The following is a 19,467-nucleotide window of genomic DNA, read 5'->3' as shown; positions in this document are numbered from 1 at the left end:
TATTTACATATACTGAGTGGTTTGGAATAGTTACCCCTCCCAAGAAAACGTCTTCTGTGGAGTCTGGCCTGAGAGAACACGGTACCAAGGTGGGGGTACTGTTACCTGTATTTGGTATTTCTAAACTAAACTAAGCACTTTCTCTCTGAATTTTCGATGTTTCTCATAAAATGCAAGGTTTTAGCAAAAAAAAAACTTTTCGATCTGCCGGGATTAGCGGGGTCAGTGGTGAAAAGTCTGCCGGGACATGGTGAGTTAAATGAAACAAAATCATTCATGAGCCAAAGGCTAATCGCTCACCAAAATATCTTGTTGGCTAAGATACAATCTCCCTATAAACCTAATTTGACGAAAATTAGTAAAACTTTATGGAATTCAGTCACTGTGTTTCACAAAAAGACTGTTATATATATATATATATATATATATATATATATATATATATATATATATATATATATATATATATATATATATATATATATATATATATATATATTATATATATATATATATATATATATATATATATATATATATATATATATATATATATATATATATATATATATATATATATATATATATATATATATATATATATATATATATATATATATATATATATATATATATATATTATATATATATATATATATATATATTATATTATATATATATATATATATATATATATATATATATATATATATATATATATATATATATATATATATTACATTATATTATATATATATATATATATGAAAGATAAAAATGGTAGATTACTAATGGAGAAGGGAGAAAAAGTGAGCAGATGGAGAGAACACTTTAAGGAATTGTTGAACATAGAGGATGGAAGTAATGCGAGTATAAGTGGCTGGGGAATGGCTGGGAGAAGGAGGGAGATGAGAAGACAGGAAGAAATCAGTAGGATAGAAGATGTGGAAGCAATGAAGAAAGTTAAATTGGGGAAAGCCCCAGGAATTGATGAAGTGTGTGGTGAAATGCTAAAGTATGGGGGAGAGATAGTAGTAGAATGGATGTGGAAAATGTGCAGATTGGCCTGGGAGGAAGGAAGAGTTCCAGAGGATTGGAAGTCATGTAAAATTATTCCCTTGTACAAAGGAAAAGGGGAAAAAGAAGTGTGTGGTAATCATAGGGGCATCTGTCTTCTTAGTATAATAGGAAAAGTGCATGGTAGGACACTTATTGACAGAGTTAGAGAAAGAACAGAGGAATTAGTTGGAGAAGAACAGGGAGGCTTTAGGAAGGGAAGAGGTTGTGTAGATCAGATATTCATTCTTAGATCTATGGTGGAAAAGTTTCTAGAGAAGAGAAAGAAGTTGTATGCAGCTTTCATGGATTTGGAGAAAGCATATGACAGGGTGGATAGACAAGGATTGTGGAATGTATTAAGAATATATGGAAAAGATGGGAAGTTGTTGAATGCTGTGAAGAGTATGTATGATGGTGCTAAGGCTGCAGTGCATGTGGATGGTGAACTGAGTGAATTTTTCTCTTTGAAGGTTGGGTTGAAACAGGGATGTGTCATGTCTCCATGGTCGTTCAATCTGTAACTGGATGGGGTAATAAAAGAGGTACAAGGTAGGGTAGTGGATGTTGGAGTGGCCCTGGTGAGAGAGGGTAGTGTTTGGAAACTTCCTGTACTGTTGTTTGCAGATGATACTCTGTTGTTGAGTGAAGACGAAGGGGAGCTGCAAGGCTTGGTGGATGAGTTTGGGAAAGTGTGTAAGAAACGGAATCTAAAGGTGAATGTAGGGAAGAGTAAAGTGATAGTCTTTGAGAGGGGTGAAGTCAGTGAATGGACAGCAAGGTTTGATGGTGAGGAATTGGAAAATATGAGCACGTTTAAGTACCTGGGTAGTGTGATGAGTAAGGATGGAGGTTTGGAGGGTGAAGTGCTTGAAAGGGTCCAGCAGGGAAGAAAGGTTGCTGGTTCCTTGAAAGCAGTGATAAGAAACAGGGAAGTGAGCATGGAAGTGAAAAAGTTACTACATGACAGTATTGTGATACCAACTCTAACGTATGGAAGTGAAGCTTGGAAGTTGCTGGAAGGACACAAGTTAAGAGTGAGAACAGTGGAAATGAGTTATTTAAGAGGAACCTGTGGAGTCACATGGAAAGACATGCTGACAAATGAGGATATAAAGGAGCATTGCGGTGTGGATGTGGATGTGATAGGAAGCGTTAGGAGGAATACACTGAGGTGGTTTGGCTATGTGGAGAGGATGGAGGGTGAAAGACTGACGAAGAGAGTGTATATGAGTGAGGTGGAAGGGGGAAGGGGGAAGGGGAGGCCGAGGATGAGATGTAGGGATGGGGCGGAGAGATATATGAGAGAAGGGGGTGTGAGTTGGGAGCGGGGCAGTAAAATGGCGGGGGACAGGGCGACGTGGAGGCGATTTGTTTCTGGCCACCCCGAACGGGATTGAGGCGTCTGGCAATAGATAGATAGATAGATAGATATGACGGCTGGCTTTCAGTCGCCATTGATTAAACCTTCATCAAAAGTGCTGTACGATAATAAGCTTATGAACATTGACACAGCTGCTGCTTCCTGAAGGTTTGGTGAAAATTCTTCCAAAAAATTTTGAAATATTTTGGGAATAGATGCATAAACACACACACTCCAACAAAAACTGTTACGCCTTGTCTTGCTAAAGGCAGATGATAAAATAAATGACGGCTGGCATTCGGTCGATTTTCGTCAAATCATCACTAAAAGTAACAAGCTTCTGCACAGCCACATAGTTGCTATATCCTGAAGATGTGGTAAATGTTCTTCCAAAATATTTCGAGGTACTTTGGGAAAACACACACACACACACACACACACACACACACACACACACATACACACGTATATACGTATATATATATATATATATATATATATATATATATATATATATATATATATATATATATATATATATATATATATATATATTATTCATATATATATATATATATATATATATATATATATATCATAAAAGACTTTGTAGTTACTTGTGGAGAAGTTATATATATTAGACTTGTGGACGAGCGGTTGTTTTACTTGAGTTTGTAAGTAGATAATCTTGGTTCCCATTTGTCATGCAATGACAAGAGAGATAAAGAAGAGTATGGGACTATTTTCATTTGTCTTGGAAATATTAACAAGTCTCTCACATACGAGTGAGTATAAGTAGAGTCCCTGTCTCCCTGTCTCGCTCTCTCTCTCTCTCTCTCTCTCTCTCTCTCTCTCTCTCTCTCCCAAGTTGCTAAGCCTTTCTCCCCACTACCTGCCGATTCTATGGCTTCTCTCCTTCTGAGCTCTCTTTCCTAAATTCTGGTGAAACAGGGGTCGTGTCACGTGTGTTCACTGTGGTTGGAAAGTTCTAGAAGCCTGTGTGTGAGTATGTGTGTATGTGTGTGTATGGTCACTAGGCTTTGTTCCCCTGCTATCTCGCTGACAAACTAACTGCATCATCTCCTGACTTGCTACTTCCTAATCTGTCGTCAGCTTTTCCTCACTGTAACTTGCAAGATCATTTCCCATTCCCAGGCTCGCATAGAGCTGTCTATCTGTCTATTTATCTATCTATCTATTATGATTTATAAATATAATATGGACTCATAACATATATATATATATATATATATATATATATATATATATATATATATATATATATATATATATATATATATATATATATATATATATATTGTTATGAAGGAAGATTTACAAGTTAGGTAGCCTCGTACCTTCAAGACGTTTATGGTACCGTAAGTTCCTGTACGAGTCAGAGTTGCCAGTTAGCCTGCTGTTTGTGAGCGTAGTTATTTCGTAAGTTATGCATTAAATTAATGTGCTTTTTCTCAATGTTTTATTTAAATGATTGCTTCTTAAATTATGTAATTCAAGTTCGTATGGTAAATGATTTGGAGTGTTATGTAATGTAGGAAAACTCTAGCATGTTTTGATGTCTCGTAGTTGGTAACTGTTGTTGCTAGGAGGTGATGCAAGACAGTATGTCCTAGAATGTTGGAGAAGTAGAAGTTTCGAGAGTAATGCAGGCTTATATAAGGATGGGGTAGAGACTGTTTTGAGTTTTTAGTCGGGTTTCAGTTCAGATTGAGTGAAGTGCAGTCGGTTTTGGTGCAGAGTTGCTTTGCAAGCATTAAGTGTAATTACTGACTGTGAACAATGTATATTTTTAGTACTTGTGAAAACAGTGGCAAACGGTGACGGGTTATCGAAGCTTGTATATCATTGGAAGTTGAGAAAACAGTGAAGTGTTGAGCATTAAGTGTAATAACAGTTAGTAAAGTGTATATAGCTCCAGTGCTTGTGAGAACAGTGAAGTTGGAAAGAATTAAGTGGAATTACTTGGAAAATAAAGACAGTGAACTTTAAGGAGCCAGTGTTTATTTTCGCCTCAGCTGATCTTGTGTACTGCACACCTAAAGGCTGACCATAAGAAGAACAACTCACTGGGCAACGTCCTTCCTGTACTGTACTACTGCTGTTGGAGCCTGTGGCAGTGTGGGGACTGGGATGTAACACTGGTGTCAGGAGTGGGATTATTTAGGGCTGCAGTGAGTATAACCTTCGACACGGAAGCAGAAGGTGTGAAAACAAGGTCTCAAACTGGGCAGGAGGAGGAAATTTCCCTGGCGACAATCGTGGAGCTATTACAGGCACAAATCGAAGAACAGAAAGAGTTCAGGAACGAAATCAAAGAACTATTTCAGGGAAATAGGGAACCACTAGAGGCACAACGTGAAGAACAAAAAGAACGATATGAGCAACTTCAAGAGGCATCAGAGGAGCAACAGAGGGAATTACAATCGAGGGTGCAAGGAGATCTAGATGCATTCATGGGGGAAATGAAGGAAGAACAGGAACAATTGAAGGAGGAGGTATACGCTGAGCTACAGCAGCAAAAGTATGAGGTAAGAAATAATGTGATAGAGTGCAGACAGCATGTGGACAACCAGCTGAAGATTAGTGAGGGAATAGTGGCGGAGTGCAGACAGCATGTAGATAACCAGTTGAAGCATGTAGTTGACCATGTGAAGATAATGAGTGAGAAAATTGAGGCTGTAGAGAAATATTGCACTGCTGAGCCTCAGGTTAGTGTACAAGGGGCAAATGAAAGGAATGGACAGTTTATGGTGAATCTTGACGGATCCCTAGCATCTAAAGGTAGCATTGCAGGGTTGAATAATCAGAATGTAGGAGATTTAAGTCCTGGCCTTAATTATGATGCCCCAGTTTTTGGGCCCCAAACCAGTGCAGTGCATGGCTATAATGGGGATCCAGTTAAGAAGAAACCTCAAGAAAGTGATGGTAGAGTATCTTGGGAAGCTTACCGTGCACAATTTGAGTTACTTGCGGATCAGAATGGTTGGGATGATAAGAAGAAGGCTGCAGAAGACCCACCACTGAAGAAATGCAAGAGAACCTTGATGAATAGTGTGCGAGAAGACAGAGGAACAGACAACAAGGAGTGTAGTAGGAATGGGAATCATAGGAAAAAATGCAGCTGTACTGTAGTGACGGGGCCAGCATCGAACGGAGGAGACCCGGAGAGGATGCAGATGGAGGGTGCAGATTTGCAACTGGTGCTGGAGTGGCTGCAGCGGAGTGCAGTGCGACCATCATGGGGAGGAGTTTCCAGGTTGGGCCCTGCAACTGGGAGCTACTGGAGTCAGTGGGACCTTCTTTGCTTGAACAACGGACTACTGGAGCGTCAGTGGGAGACAGCCGATGGCCTCAACAAGTATTGGCAACTGGTGGTTCCGAAGAAGATGAGGTCCGAGATCTTGGATGAGTCCCATAACCAGATCACAAGTGGGCAGTTGGGAGTGAAGAAAACTTTAAGCCGGCTGCGACAGAGGTTCTACTGGATTGGCATGCGTCAGGATGTTGAAGAGTGGTGTCAGGCCTGTGATGTGTGCTGTGACAAGAAGGGACCCAAGAAACGTGGTTGCGCTCCTCTCCAGCTGTACCAAGTGGGTGCACTGACGGAAAGAGTCGCGGTGGACATTGCTGGACCTTTGCCACCCATTGAGAGAGGAAACCAGTATATTTGTGTCGCCATGGACTACTTCACAAAGTGTTCAGAAGCCTATGCTATCCCCAATCAAGAGGCTGCGACTGTTGCTCAAGTGTTGGTTGATCAGTTTTTCTGTCGTTTAGGGATGCCACAAGAGCTACATTCAGACCAGTGTAGAAACTTTGAGTCCACTGTGTTCCGTGAGTGCTGCAAGTTATTGGGGATCAAGTAGACCAGGACGACCCCACTAAGGCCACAGTCAGATGGAATGGTGGAGAAATTCAACTGGACCCTAGGACAAGAACTGGCCAAGTACTGCATAGATGGACAAACAGAATGGGACCAGAAGTTACCGGCATTGCTAATGCCATATCGGTCTGCATCCCATGAGTCTACTGGCTACACTCCTGCAAAACTGATGTTGGGCCACGAGTTACGTTTACCCGTTGACTTGTTAATGGGAAGGCCACCTGGCGAAGAGCTGCCTATGGACACCTCCAGCTATGCGAAGCATCTTCTGGAAAGTCCGGCTGAGGTACATCATCAAGTGTGAGGAGCCATCAAGTTTTCAGGAGAAGTGATGCAGTGCAAGTATGATGCCAAGGGAAGTGAAGTGAGCTTCGAGGATGGTGACCAAGTCAGGTTGTACAATCCTTAGCGTAAGAAGGGACAGTCACCGAAGCTGCAGAGTCCATGGGATAGGCCTTACACTGTGTTGGACCGCCTATCAGACGTAACTTATCGGACTCGGGGAGGCAGGAAGTCTCGCCCAAAGGTGGTACACATGAACCGTCTGTGGAAGTACCATGGGCCAGGACAGTTCAGCTGGGACATCTCTGAGGAATTGTGCTCAACTGCAGCCGAGGATGTTGAGGAGGACCAAGGAGCTGAAGTTCAAGAGGATGGTGACAGTTCTCCAAGAGAAGAAGTGAACCAAGAAGAAGAAGAAGACCTTCCAGGAGAAGTGGACTGTGTGGAGGAGCAAGGACATCGTCAGAAGCGGCATAGAAGAAGACTTGATAAGTTGAAGGATTATTTTGTGTATAGTTAGATGTTTCAGTAGGATTAAGGTTTATGTTTGTATATATTGTGCAGTTTTGTCGGGACGACAAAGAACTAGGGAGGGAGTAGTGTTATGAAGGGAGATTTACAAGTTAGGTAGTCTTGTACCTTCAAGACGTTTCTGGTACTGTAAGTTCCTGTACGAGTCAGAGTTGCCAGTTAGCCTGCTGTTTGTGAGCGTAGTTATTTCGTAAGTTATGCATTAATTTAATGTGCTTTTTCTCAATGTTTTATTTAAATGATTACTTCTTAAATTATGTAATTCAAGTTCGTATGGTAAATGATTTGGAGTGTTATTTAATGTAGGAAAACTCTAGCATGTTTTGATGTCTCGTAGTTGGTAACTGTTGTTGCTAGGAGGTGATGCAAGACAGTATGTCCTAGAATGTTGGAGAAGTAGAAGTTTCGAGAGTAATGCAGGCTTATATAAGGATGGGGTAGAGACTGTTTTGAGTTTTTAGTCGGGTTTCAGTTCAGATTGAGTGATGTGCAGTCGGTTTTGGTGCAGAGTTGCTTTGCAAGCATTAAGTGTAATTACTGTCTGTGAAGATTGTATATTTTAAGTACTTGTGAAAACAGTGGCAAACAGTGACGGGTTATTGAAGTTTGTATATCATTGGAAGTTGAGAAAACAGTGAAGTTTTTTTTTTTTTTTTCTTTTGTGTCCGACTCTGGGCATAGGCTTCACAGCCTGCTCTCAAGGCCCAGTAGTCCTCCTACATACCATACACCTCTCTACATATCACCACTTCGGCGCTAACACCCACCGTCAATATTGAATACATGCTAGGGCTGTCTCATACAGGACTGGTGTATTGGTATTAGCGGGGGTACTTTTATGACATGTCGGCGGGTTATCTGGTAGATCAGGAAAGTCTGCTTTTTTTTAAAATGAAATTCAAATCCTTAAACTGTTCCCTGCCCCAGCTGGGATTCGAAGCTGGGTCCATCAGGACTGCAGGCCGCCTCTCTAAGTGTTGAGCATTAAGTATAATAACAGTAAAGTGTGTATAGCTCCAGTGCTTGTGAGAACAGTGAAGTTGGAAAGAATTAAGTGGAATTACTTGGAAAATAAAGACAGTGAACTTTAAAGAGCCAGTGTTTATTTTCGCCTCAGCTGATCTTGTGTACTGCACACCTAAAGGCTGACCATAAGAAGAACAACTCACTGAGCAACGTCCTTCCTGTACTGTACTACTGCTGTTGGAGCCTGTGGCAGTGTGGGGACTGGGACGTAACAATATATATAAATGTATGTATATATGTACCGGTATATATATATATATATATATATATATATATATATATATATATATATATATATATATATATATATATATTCATACACACAGACATGCACTGCACATACACACACTGACAAAACTATCGTCTCGCTTTGCTAATGGAAGGCATTAAAATATAAGAAGACTCCAATTTGGTCGTTGTTGATCAAATCCTCATTAGAAGTAATAGGCTTCTGCGTATCCACATAGTTGCTATGTCCTGAAGGCTTGGCGAAAATTTCTGCGCAATTTTTCTAGATATTTTGGCAATAGATACAAAGATACACACAGACACACACAGGCACACACCAACAAAAACTCTATCGCCTCCCCTTGCTAAAGGCGGGTGATGAAAATGCAGAAAAAAAGGATCTTAATCATCATCATAATCCAATTTTACACTATTATTAATGGAGTGGATAAAATAATAAACAAGAGGAAGAAAGAAAAGAAAGATCCAGTTGAAACTGTCGCCGCGTCCAATGATAAGTCACAAATTTATTCACTCATCTAACAAAATTAACATTTTGATTGCGACGTCCTTCCTCAGCAAAGGCGATTTTGTGGTGTTAGACTGTACGGAATTTCCATCGGAGTTTGGGCCGGTGAAAGGTTTAATTAAACAGTTCATAATCTTAAACGCCTTAATTGTCCGTTCAGTTGAATGAAATAGCTTAGATGATGCCCGAGTAAGAGATTGAAGATCTGCAATCGCACTGCCAGGATAGAGAAAATGAGGAATACAGTTAACTACCTCACCAATCCCAACCGTATCCACCAACCCAACACATCCTATACAGTGTCCTTTGTCTTTCAGCATATACCGCAGACATACCTCTCTCCTCCCAGCACACTCACTCGATGCACACCATACGCACGCACATTAATCACCCCAGACACGCCTCTCTAGCCTCGGCAAAAAACGATGTAAGTAACTGCTTGATATTCATAAAACTTTCCCATTGCAGCATGCCCGATTTCATTCTTCAAAATGTGCTGTAACTCAGTTAGTGAGTGACGCAGTTAAGGACACACACTGGATTTGGCCGCCCCTGTACTGTAGGTACGGTAAAAATCTTAGCTCCATGCCCCATGATACACAGTCTACACTAACATATTTCTTTTTAGTAATCTGTTCTCTGTCAACTGCAGGGTTGTAAAAACAGATGCAGTCCTTACCATGCGTGTCTCCACATATACTTCAACAATTATTGTTCTGTTTTTTTTTATCTGCTCTTTTTCATATTCCTCAACGTTTATACATGGAGGAAAAACAAACAAGCAGACGAACGGAAAGTAATTGGAATAGTATATATATATATATATATAGATAGATAGATAGATAGATAGATAGATAGATAGATAGATAGATAGATAGATAGATACAGGTGTGTGTGTATATATATATATATATATATATACAAAAAATAAAGTATGAAATAAATATGAAGAGATAAATGTAGCCGTGAAAAAGGAGAATTAACGGAAAAGAATCAGTATACATTAAGAAAGAAAGAAAATGTAAAGACAAGGCAAAAAGAAAGCTGCACTGCACTGCAAGAAACGAATGAGTAAGGCAGAAGAAAAAAAGAACATGACGAAGAACACGAAAGGGAGCATAACCCACAACAATATAAGAGACAATGGGAGAAAAGACTAAGCTACTGTTACTTTAAAAAAGCAAAAGGTGAATGACGAAGAAGGAGGGGAACGGAAAAAAGATAAAACAATGTATTTTCTAGTTACGAAACAATAACAATGAAGATAATATAGATAGATAGATAGAGAGAGAGAGAGAGAGAGAGAGAGATTGAGATAGATAGATAGATAGACAGATAGATAGATAGATGAATGTAAGATTAAAAGTAAATATATTGATGGCCAGAGAAAGAGGCCGTGGCACTAGGAAGACAGCAGATACTAACAGAGATATGCGGATCGAAAAAACAAATTCATATAAGAAGAAAACGGGTATTTCTTCCAAAGCAGAAAGATAATTACTCAAGAAAACTCCCCAGCACGAAATAAAAACGATGACAAGCGAAACAAGAACTCACCGGTAGATGAACTGAACAATGAAAACCGATGAGAGAATGATCTGAGATAATACAAGCTCAGCAGAACTCAGATACAATGTCCAAAGCAAAGAAAACTTTAGAAAACCATGAGAGCGAAGATTAACAGGGATGAAGCGGGAATTTTGAGTGAATAAGAGTCCAATCAAAAGAAGAAAGAAAAGAACAAGAAAATATCAAGCAAAAAGGAAATATATAAAGACTACGCTCGACAAAGAACAGTACAATCCAGGGAAGAAAAGTATAACAAGACAGAAATGAGCGACGCCCTTGGTTGCAAAAATGAGACGTTGTGGGATCAAAGGCGTGCAAAGACGAGACAAAGAGAGAGAGAAAAAAGATGGAAACTCTGGAAGCGAGACAGGCAGATGGCCTTGAGAGAGAGAGAGAGAGAGAGAGAGAGAGAGAGAGAGAGAGAGAGAAGTGCATCAAGATAGAAATGAATAGTGCCTTTGGAAACAAAAATTAGGCAAGGTGAAATCAAAGACGTGCAAAGTCTTGACAATGCGAGACAAAATAATGAAAGCTCTGGAAGCGAGGGGGGGCAGATGGTCTTTGGAGAGAGAGAGAGAGAGAGAGAGAGAGGATAGTAGTGCTGAGGGAGCACGAGTAGAGATATTCTGAGAGAAAAATGAGGACTCACCGTTTAATTAAAAATTTAATCGCTGTAGGGAAACATATGGGTTCATTGCCTCCGAAAACTCTTTAAGATTAATAAAAATGTGAAGAAGACATTACTCACCGGGTAAAACACAAAAGGGTAAAACGCACTATAAAGAGAAACAAAACTACAATAAACATATCATTCTGATAGTCAAAACATTATAATGTAAGGCTGACGATAAGTATCAGTCTTATAGATTTTCAAATGCCTACCAAGGATCTAAAAACTCTAGTGCTAGGACTGCAAGTAACCTCCGCGAGCATGAAGGGCAAGAAATAATGCCCCTCCCCGACAACACTCATGGAAGAGGTGCATCTTTGACAGTGACATAAAAAGAATTAGCGTGTTCTTGGCAGAAATATGCCGTTAGTCGACTCACTTGAGTCTGGGATTTTTTTTTTTTTTTTTACTACCTAGCAGGGTGAGTTATTTTTTTGTATTTCATATTGGGTAATTGATATTCTTTTTTGGGTATCTCTTCATCCACATCATTCTTGGAACTCTTGGCTAGTAGAGTGGAAAAACCTTAACTCACTCAGTAAGGAGCAATACCACATTACTCCGAGGGTAATATTTTCCTATGTCTTTTAATGGAAATTTAGTAACAAAAAAAAATTCATCCACATCCTTTGGTGTCATCCCCTTAGAATGATGAAACAGACAGAACAGGTGAAAAATATAGAATGGTTGGTCTTTTGTAGTGTTACAACAAGAAAATACACAGTATTTAACAGTCGACGGTAAGAATTTCAAAGGCAGATATCTTAACATCACACGACGAAATTTCACTAAGGAAATTCACTTTTTGTCGGAGTAAAATTTACAGTCCATGTTTCATCGTGAAAGTCCAGATTCGCCCATTTCTACATTGGTATTTAATTGCAAGTACGAAGAAACTAAAATACTTCGTCTTCTGAAGCGACATTATTGAAATTACTTGCTATCTTTTGTGGTGATAGGATAACTAAGAGACATTCCTTCCCGTGTTTGCCTTGACTTTAAAGCAGGAAACTGAAGTGATACTAAGACGGGAATGAGAAGGATTATAAAGGAAATGGACAATAAACATGAGCGAAAAGGGTGAGGGGAAATGAATGGACAAAGAACGGGAGATGCATCAAGGCCGATACATGCACAGACAACCCTTGTAAAACGGATGACATACATACTGGATCAAGGGGGGGACGCGATGCACATGTTAACGTAATACAACTAAAGCATGGAGTATTATTGAACTGACGGTCTAGAGATAACATTTATGAATTAGTATGAGCACATCAACTTCATGTACTCGTAATCAGGAATAATATATTTAAATTAGAATATATCAGTAAAGTAATTTAGGGGAAAAAGCGTCAAGGATGCCCATTTCTCCTGTAATATATGGCACATCATTTGTTGTAGACTTGAGTGTGGAGTAAACTTCATATATATGAGGAAGCTCTCACTCGGAAATCCTATATTTCTCACTCAGACCACTCCTTCACAAGAAAATGTAACTATTTTCAGAGACTGTCTTTGTGATCTCTCTCTCTCTCTCTCTCTCTCTCTATACAGAATGGGTATATGGATGGGATTAAGTGCAGGAGTAGGTGAGAATGAGAGGGCAAACGAAGCAGTGTGTATTGTTGTGAGTAACAGGTGGAAGGAAAATATAAGAGAGTATGGATCAGTTGGCTCAAGGATTGTGTGGGTAAGATTGAAAGCTGGACTACAAATGTGAGCGACTATGTGCGTGTATGTGCCAACTCAAGATCGTGCAAGCAGTGTAAGAGAAGAGATCTGGACAAGAGTGGAAGCGTGCATGGATAAGTTTGAAAGGAATGGGAGAGTTTTTTAAATTGCAGATATGAATGGAAAAGTAGGGAAAGTGAAGATGGATGGAGTAGTTGGTGCGTGGGGTACCCTCTTCTAGTACAAAGTGATCCATAGGTATACGTGGCGGGTGATGAGAAGGGTGGGTAGAATATTGAATGAACGGAAGGCACTGATTGATTATGTGTGAGTCGATGATAGGATGAGAAGGTGTGTAAAAGATGCAAGAGCATATAGAGGTTGGGGGAGTGGACTTTCTGACCACCACTTTGTGGTGGTGATAATCAAAGTCCAAATGAAACGAAGAAATAGAAGGTGGGGACAGGAGGAAGTAGTTCATACAAGGAGGGTGGCAAGGTTACAAGAGGATGGAAAAAAGAAATAAAACAAGAGAGAAGTGGAGGACTGATTGAGTAAATAAGGATTGGAGGAGATGGGGGACGTGGAAGATGTGTGCAAGACATTCACAGAAGAAATCTGTGCAGCATGTGAGATGCTATGGGGGGTGAAGAGAAGAAGAAAGGGGATGCAAGGAACAGCATGGTGGAATGAAGAGGTAAGACTGGCTGTGGCCCAAAAAAAACGTATATAGTGATTGGATGAGAAATAGGGGCGTGGAAGAAGTTGAGAGACGAAAGAGTTATATGTAGAGAGGAACAAAGATGTGAAAAGACGAGTAAGAGAGAGTAAGAAGAGAGTAGATGAGGAATTTGAAAGGAATTTGAGTGTAAAGTGGGGGAAATGTAAGAAAATGTTCTGGAAAGAGGCAAAGAGAGTTAGACAGGGTGTTAAAGAAGTTAGTCGGGATGTGAAAGATACCAATGATAAACTATTAGTGGTGCAGGGAGAAAGTGTGAGCAGATGGAGAGAACACTCTAAGGAATTGTTGAACATAGAGTGTGAAAATAATGCGAGTATAAGTGGCTGGGGAATGGCTGAGAGACGGAGGTATATGAGAAGAGAGGAAGAAATCAGTAGGATGGAAGCTGTGGAAGCAATGAAGAAAGTCAAAATGGGGAAAGCCCCAGGAATTGATGGAGTGTGTGGTGAAATGCTGAACCATGGAGGAGTGATAAGAGTAGAATGGATGTGGAAGATGTGCAGATTGGCCTGGGAGGAAGGTAGAGGCTGGAGGGTTGGAAGTCAGGTATAATTACTTCCCCGTACAAAGGAAAAGGAAAAAAAAAAAAAGGGTTTGGAATCATAGGGGCATTTGTCTTCTTAGTGTAACAGGAAAAGTATATCGTAGGATACTTATTGACAGAGTTAGCGAAATAATAGAGGAATTAGTTGGAGAAGAACAAGGAAGATTTGGGAAGGGAAGAGGTTGTGTAGATCAGATATTCATTCATAGTTCTGTAGTGGAAAAGTTTCTAGGAAAGGGAAAGAAGTTGTATGTGGCCTTCATTGATTTGGAGAAAGCATATGACAGGGTGGATAGACAAGGATTGTGGAATGTGTTAAGAATATATGGAGTAGATGTGAAGTTGCTGAATGCAAAAGAGTACAGTATGTACAGTCGTGGCCATAAATAATCACCTATCCTCCTGTACCCGGTGCCTCATACTGGCTCGTTTATGCGTGGCAAGTCACACTGGAGTAAGAGGGGCTGAGAGGGAGGGGCCAGAGAGAGAAGGGAAGGTGGGTGGAAGGACGAACGATGGTGCTGGGGTGGAGTGAGAGAGAGGAGGGAAGGTAGATAGGGGAGGGAGAATGAAATGCTAAGTTGTGGCCACATAATTTGTCTATTTTCTTTCATCCAGGGCATCATTTAAAGGAGTTACTATTCAGTAGATAAAGCTGCATTACACCTTGTATAGCGGCGTCAGATAAGAAACTTTAGATTGGTGGTGATATCGAGGACTGGCTCGTGAAAGAAGTATACTGACGTGACAGATCAATTATTAGTGCAGAGCCATAGAGATTGTGTGGGCCCAGACTGTCAACGTGAGGAAGCCAGAGAACGAGAGAAACGGGCCCGCCTCCTCCAGCACACCATGGATGAGTGGGAGCTGTTCAGATGAAACCAGCAAACTATCAACAACATTGTTTCCCCGGTGCCGCGAAGCCAGCATGAGGGTTTTAAGGCATGAGGCCACTGGACTACTTACCAAGGCGTTCCTGGTTGCTTTGGCTTGACCAGTGTCGGTAAATATTGACAGAGATATATTTTGGGAGTTTGGGTAGGATTTTGTTTCATTTTCCCTCCAACAGATTATGAGAGATACCATTATCATATTAACCCATGAGCACAGACATCAAATTTATTTACCTTTTATGCACAGTTATTTTAAATAGCCTTTTCATGGTGATGTAGTGATGTCATTTAATAATTAATGAACTGATATGATGGTGATTGCATGGATGGAGCGTATACCGCGAGGGTGATCACATTTACTGTGGACACAGCTATGTCAAAGGTTGCATATAATATTTCGTTCCAAAAATTAATTACAGGTAAGGGTAGAGGACGTTTCTTACACAAACATTACGGAAGTCAAAGCCAGCCAGATTCCATTCTCCGTCTGAAGTCAAAATACACGGATAAACACAAATATCTGGCTCCGCACTAATGTTTGATCTGTCCCGTCAGCATATTTTTCACGAGTCAGCCCTTGATATCACCACCAATCTAAAGTTTGTTATCTGCCGCCGCTATACAAGGTGTAATGTAGCTTTAACTACCGAATAGTAACTCCTTTATGTGATGCCCTGAATGAAAGAAAATAGACACATTATGTGGCCACAACTTAGCATTTCATTCTCCCTCCCCTACCTACCCTCCCTCACTCCACTCCAGCACCATCGTTCGTCCCCCCACCCACCTTCTCTTCTCTCTCTGGCCCCTCCCTCTCAGCCCCTCTTACTCCAGTGTGACTTGCTGCGCATAAACAAGCCAGTCTGAGGCACGAGGTACAGGAAGATGGGTAATTATTAATGGCCACGACTGTATGAGGGTGCTAAGGCTGCAGTGCGTGTCGATAGTGAACTAAGTGACTTTTTCGATTTGAAGGTTGGACTAAAACAGGGATGTGTCATGGCTCAATGGTTGTTTAATTTGTATATGGATATGGCTATAAAAGAGATATAAGGTAGGCAGTGGAAGTTGGAGTGGCCCTAATGAGAGACTGCAGTGTTTGGAAACTCCCTGTATTGTTGTATGCAGATGATTCTGTGTTGTTATATGAAGAAGAAGGGGAGCTGCAAGGCTTGGTAGATGAGTTTGGGAGAATGTGTAAGAAACGGAATCTGTAGGTGAATGTAGCGATTAGTAAAGTTATGGTCTTCGAGAGAAATGAAGTCAGTGAATGTACAGTGAGGTTGCATGATGAGGATATGGAAATGTGAGTGCGTTTAAGTACTTGGGTGGTGTGATGATTAAGGATGGAAGCTCAGACGGTGTAGTGCTTGAAAGGGTACAACAAGGATGAAAGGTTACTGTTTCCATGAGAGCAGTGAAAAGAAACGGGTAAGTGAGCATGGAAGTGAAAAAGTTACAACATGACAGTAGTGTGATAACAAATCCAACGTATGGAAGTGAAGCTTGAACCTTGCTGGAGGGATAGATGTCAAGAGTGAGAGCAGTGGAAGTGAGTTATTTGAGAGGAGCATATGGAGTCACATGGAGAGACAGACTGACAAAGGAGGAAGTGAAGGAGCATTGTGGTGTGGATATGGATGTCATAGGAAGCGTTGGGAGAAACACATTGAGATGGTCTGGCCATGTTGAGAAGATGGAGAGAGAGAGACCTATGAAGAGAATGTATATGAGTGAGATGGAGGGGGGGAAGAGGGAAAGGGAGGCCAAGGATGACATGGAGGGATGGATTGAAGAGGTGTATGGGAGACGGGGGTGTGAGCTGGGAGCAAGGTAGTGAAATGGCGTTGGACAGGGCGACATGGAGGCGATTTGTCTGTGGCCACCCCTTACGGAATTAAGGCGTCTGGGAATATATATATATATATATATATATATATATATATATATATATATATATATATATATATATATATATATATATATATATATATATATATATATATATATATATATATATATATATATATATATATATATATATATATATATATATATATTTATGTGTCCGACTCTGGGCATAGGCTTCACAGCCTGCTATCAAGGCCCAGCAGTCCTCCTACATACCATACACCTCTACATGTCACCATATATATATACTAACAAAGTATATGGGCCTGATGGGGTCCCTCCTATTGTCCTCAAGAACTGTGTTTCTGTGCTTACACCCAGCCTTGGTAAACTCTTTGCTTTTGTCTATCAACTTGTTCCTTTCCTTCTTGCTGCAAATTTGCTCTAATTCAGCCAATCCCAAAGAAGGGTGACCATTCCCAACCTTCTAAATATCGCCCAAAATATTTAACATCCTGTGTCTCAAAAGTTTTCCAGACTGTTCCTAACAGAAAAACTTTAACGCATCTTTCCTATAATAACCTTTCTGATTATCAGTATGGGTTCCATCAGGGATGCTCCACTGACGATCTTCTCACCTACTTTTCGGACTCCTGGTCATCCTCCTTTCGGGACTTTGGCGAAAGCTTTGCCTTTAGACTTGATATATCAAAATCTTTTGATCGAATCTGACATAAATCATTAATTTTCAAACTGCCCTCTTATTGTTTCTCTCCTTCAGTCTGTGCCTTCATCTATAGCTTCCTTTCTGGTCGTTCTATAGCTACTATTGTTCACGGCCTCCGTTCTTCTCCTAGATCTATCAACAGTGGTGTTGGTCAGGTCTCTGTCCTGTCACCAACTCTCTTCCATTTATTTATCAATGACCTTCTAAGCTGTATATCTAACCCTGTCCACTCATACGTTCATGACTCCAACCTTCACCTTTCCATTCGCTTCCCGAAACGTCCATCTCAGCAGTTACTTCAACAAACAAGGGATGAGGCTATGGACACCTAATGTCTGACTTCGCTTGTATCTCTGACTGGGGTAAAAGTAATCTTGTTGTTTTTAATGCATCAAAGACTCAGTTCTTACACCTATCAACCCAACAAAGTCTTCCACAGGAGTACCCATTAATGTTTAATAATATCCTGCTTATTCCTGCATCATCCTTTAACATACTTGGGGTTTCATTCTCTCGGGACTTATCTTGGAAAGATCATATTATATATTCTGTAAAATCTGCTTCCAAGAGATTAGGTGTGCTAAGCTGACTCTGTACCATCTTTACCCTTGAACAATTGTTGACTTTATACACGGGCTTTATTCGCCCCTGTGTAGAGTACAGGTCTTATGTGTGGGGGAAGGCTTCCCACATACAGCTCATTTTAATAGGGTGAAGTGAAACGTTTTTCGTCTGATTAAGTCTCCTCCTCTTACTGGCTCCCTGCAACCTCTGTCTCTTCGCCACACTGTTTCATCTTTATCTCTTTTCTATCGCTACTTCACTGGCCAATGCTTCTTTGAACTGTCTGCTTGCATCCCTTCACCTCCGCGACGGGCGTGTAGCACCCGTCTAGCAACAAACTCTCATCCCTTTTCTGTCCAACTCTCTAATGGAAGAGTTAACTGTTACTCTCAGTCCTTCATTTATGCAATATATATATATATATATATATATATATATATATATATATATATATATATATATATATATATATATATATATATATATCCATTATACAAATCCATATGGGGTAATGTAGGATTGGATGATGGATGGATGGATATACATATCCATCTGTCTGTCTATCTATATCTATATCTACCTATCTATCTATCTATCTATCTACTGTATGTATCTATCTATATAGACAGATATATAGATATAGATAGAGAGAAAGATAGATAGATATAGATATAGATACATAGACAGATATAGATATAGATATACATACTCGTACATAGACATATATAGATATATATGGATACACACACACACACACACACACACACACACACACACACACACACACACACACAAAGGCAGGGGTACCCGGGATTGCCCGGGCTAAAAAATGCGAACACTCTAATCCTGTTTGTTCTGATTCAGTCTTTCTTTCCGCTCCAGAAAAACTATGTACCTCTTATGCTTTTGAAGAAGGAAAAGAAAAGGTCCAGGTACTTCCTGATTCAGCTTTTGCAGAGAAACGCACAGTATTTGTGAGCACATGTTTACTATTACTGTTAACCTCATATGACCGACCTGTGGCCTCAAATGACCTCGGAGGTCAACCTCACATAGCCTCTGTCCGAACTGGAGGTCATGTGAGTCTTCATGCCAAAAATTGGGCTGTTGGGTCCAGTCTTTCGTGCGTGTATTACTGGTGACCTAAAATGACCTCTGAGCAGTGACCTCCAGTGACTTCTGACCAGTGACCTCAAATGACATTGGAGCTCAACCTCTCAAAGCGTAAGTTCGAAGTGGAGGTCATGTGAGTCTCCATACCGAAAATTGTGCTGCGGGGGTACCCGGCATTGCCCTAGCCAAAAGGCGAATATT

The sequence above is a fragment of the Coenobita brevimanus genome, chromosome 100, assembly GCF_032717465.1.
Source record: "Coenobita brevimanus isolate Jiangsu-jjx chromosome 100, ASM3271746v2, whole genome shotgun sequence".
Lineage (NCBI taxonomy): Eukaryota > Metazoa > Arthropoda > Malacostraca > Decapoda > Coenobitidae > Coenobita > Coenobita brevimanus.
Note: the sequence above shows the minus strand (reverse complement) of the source record.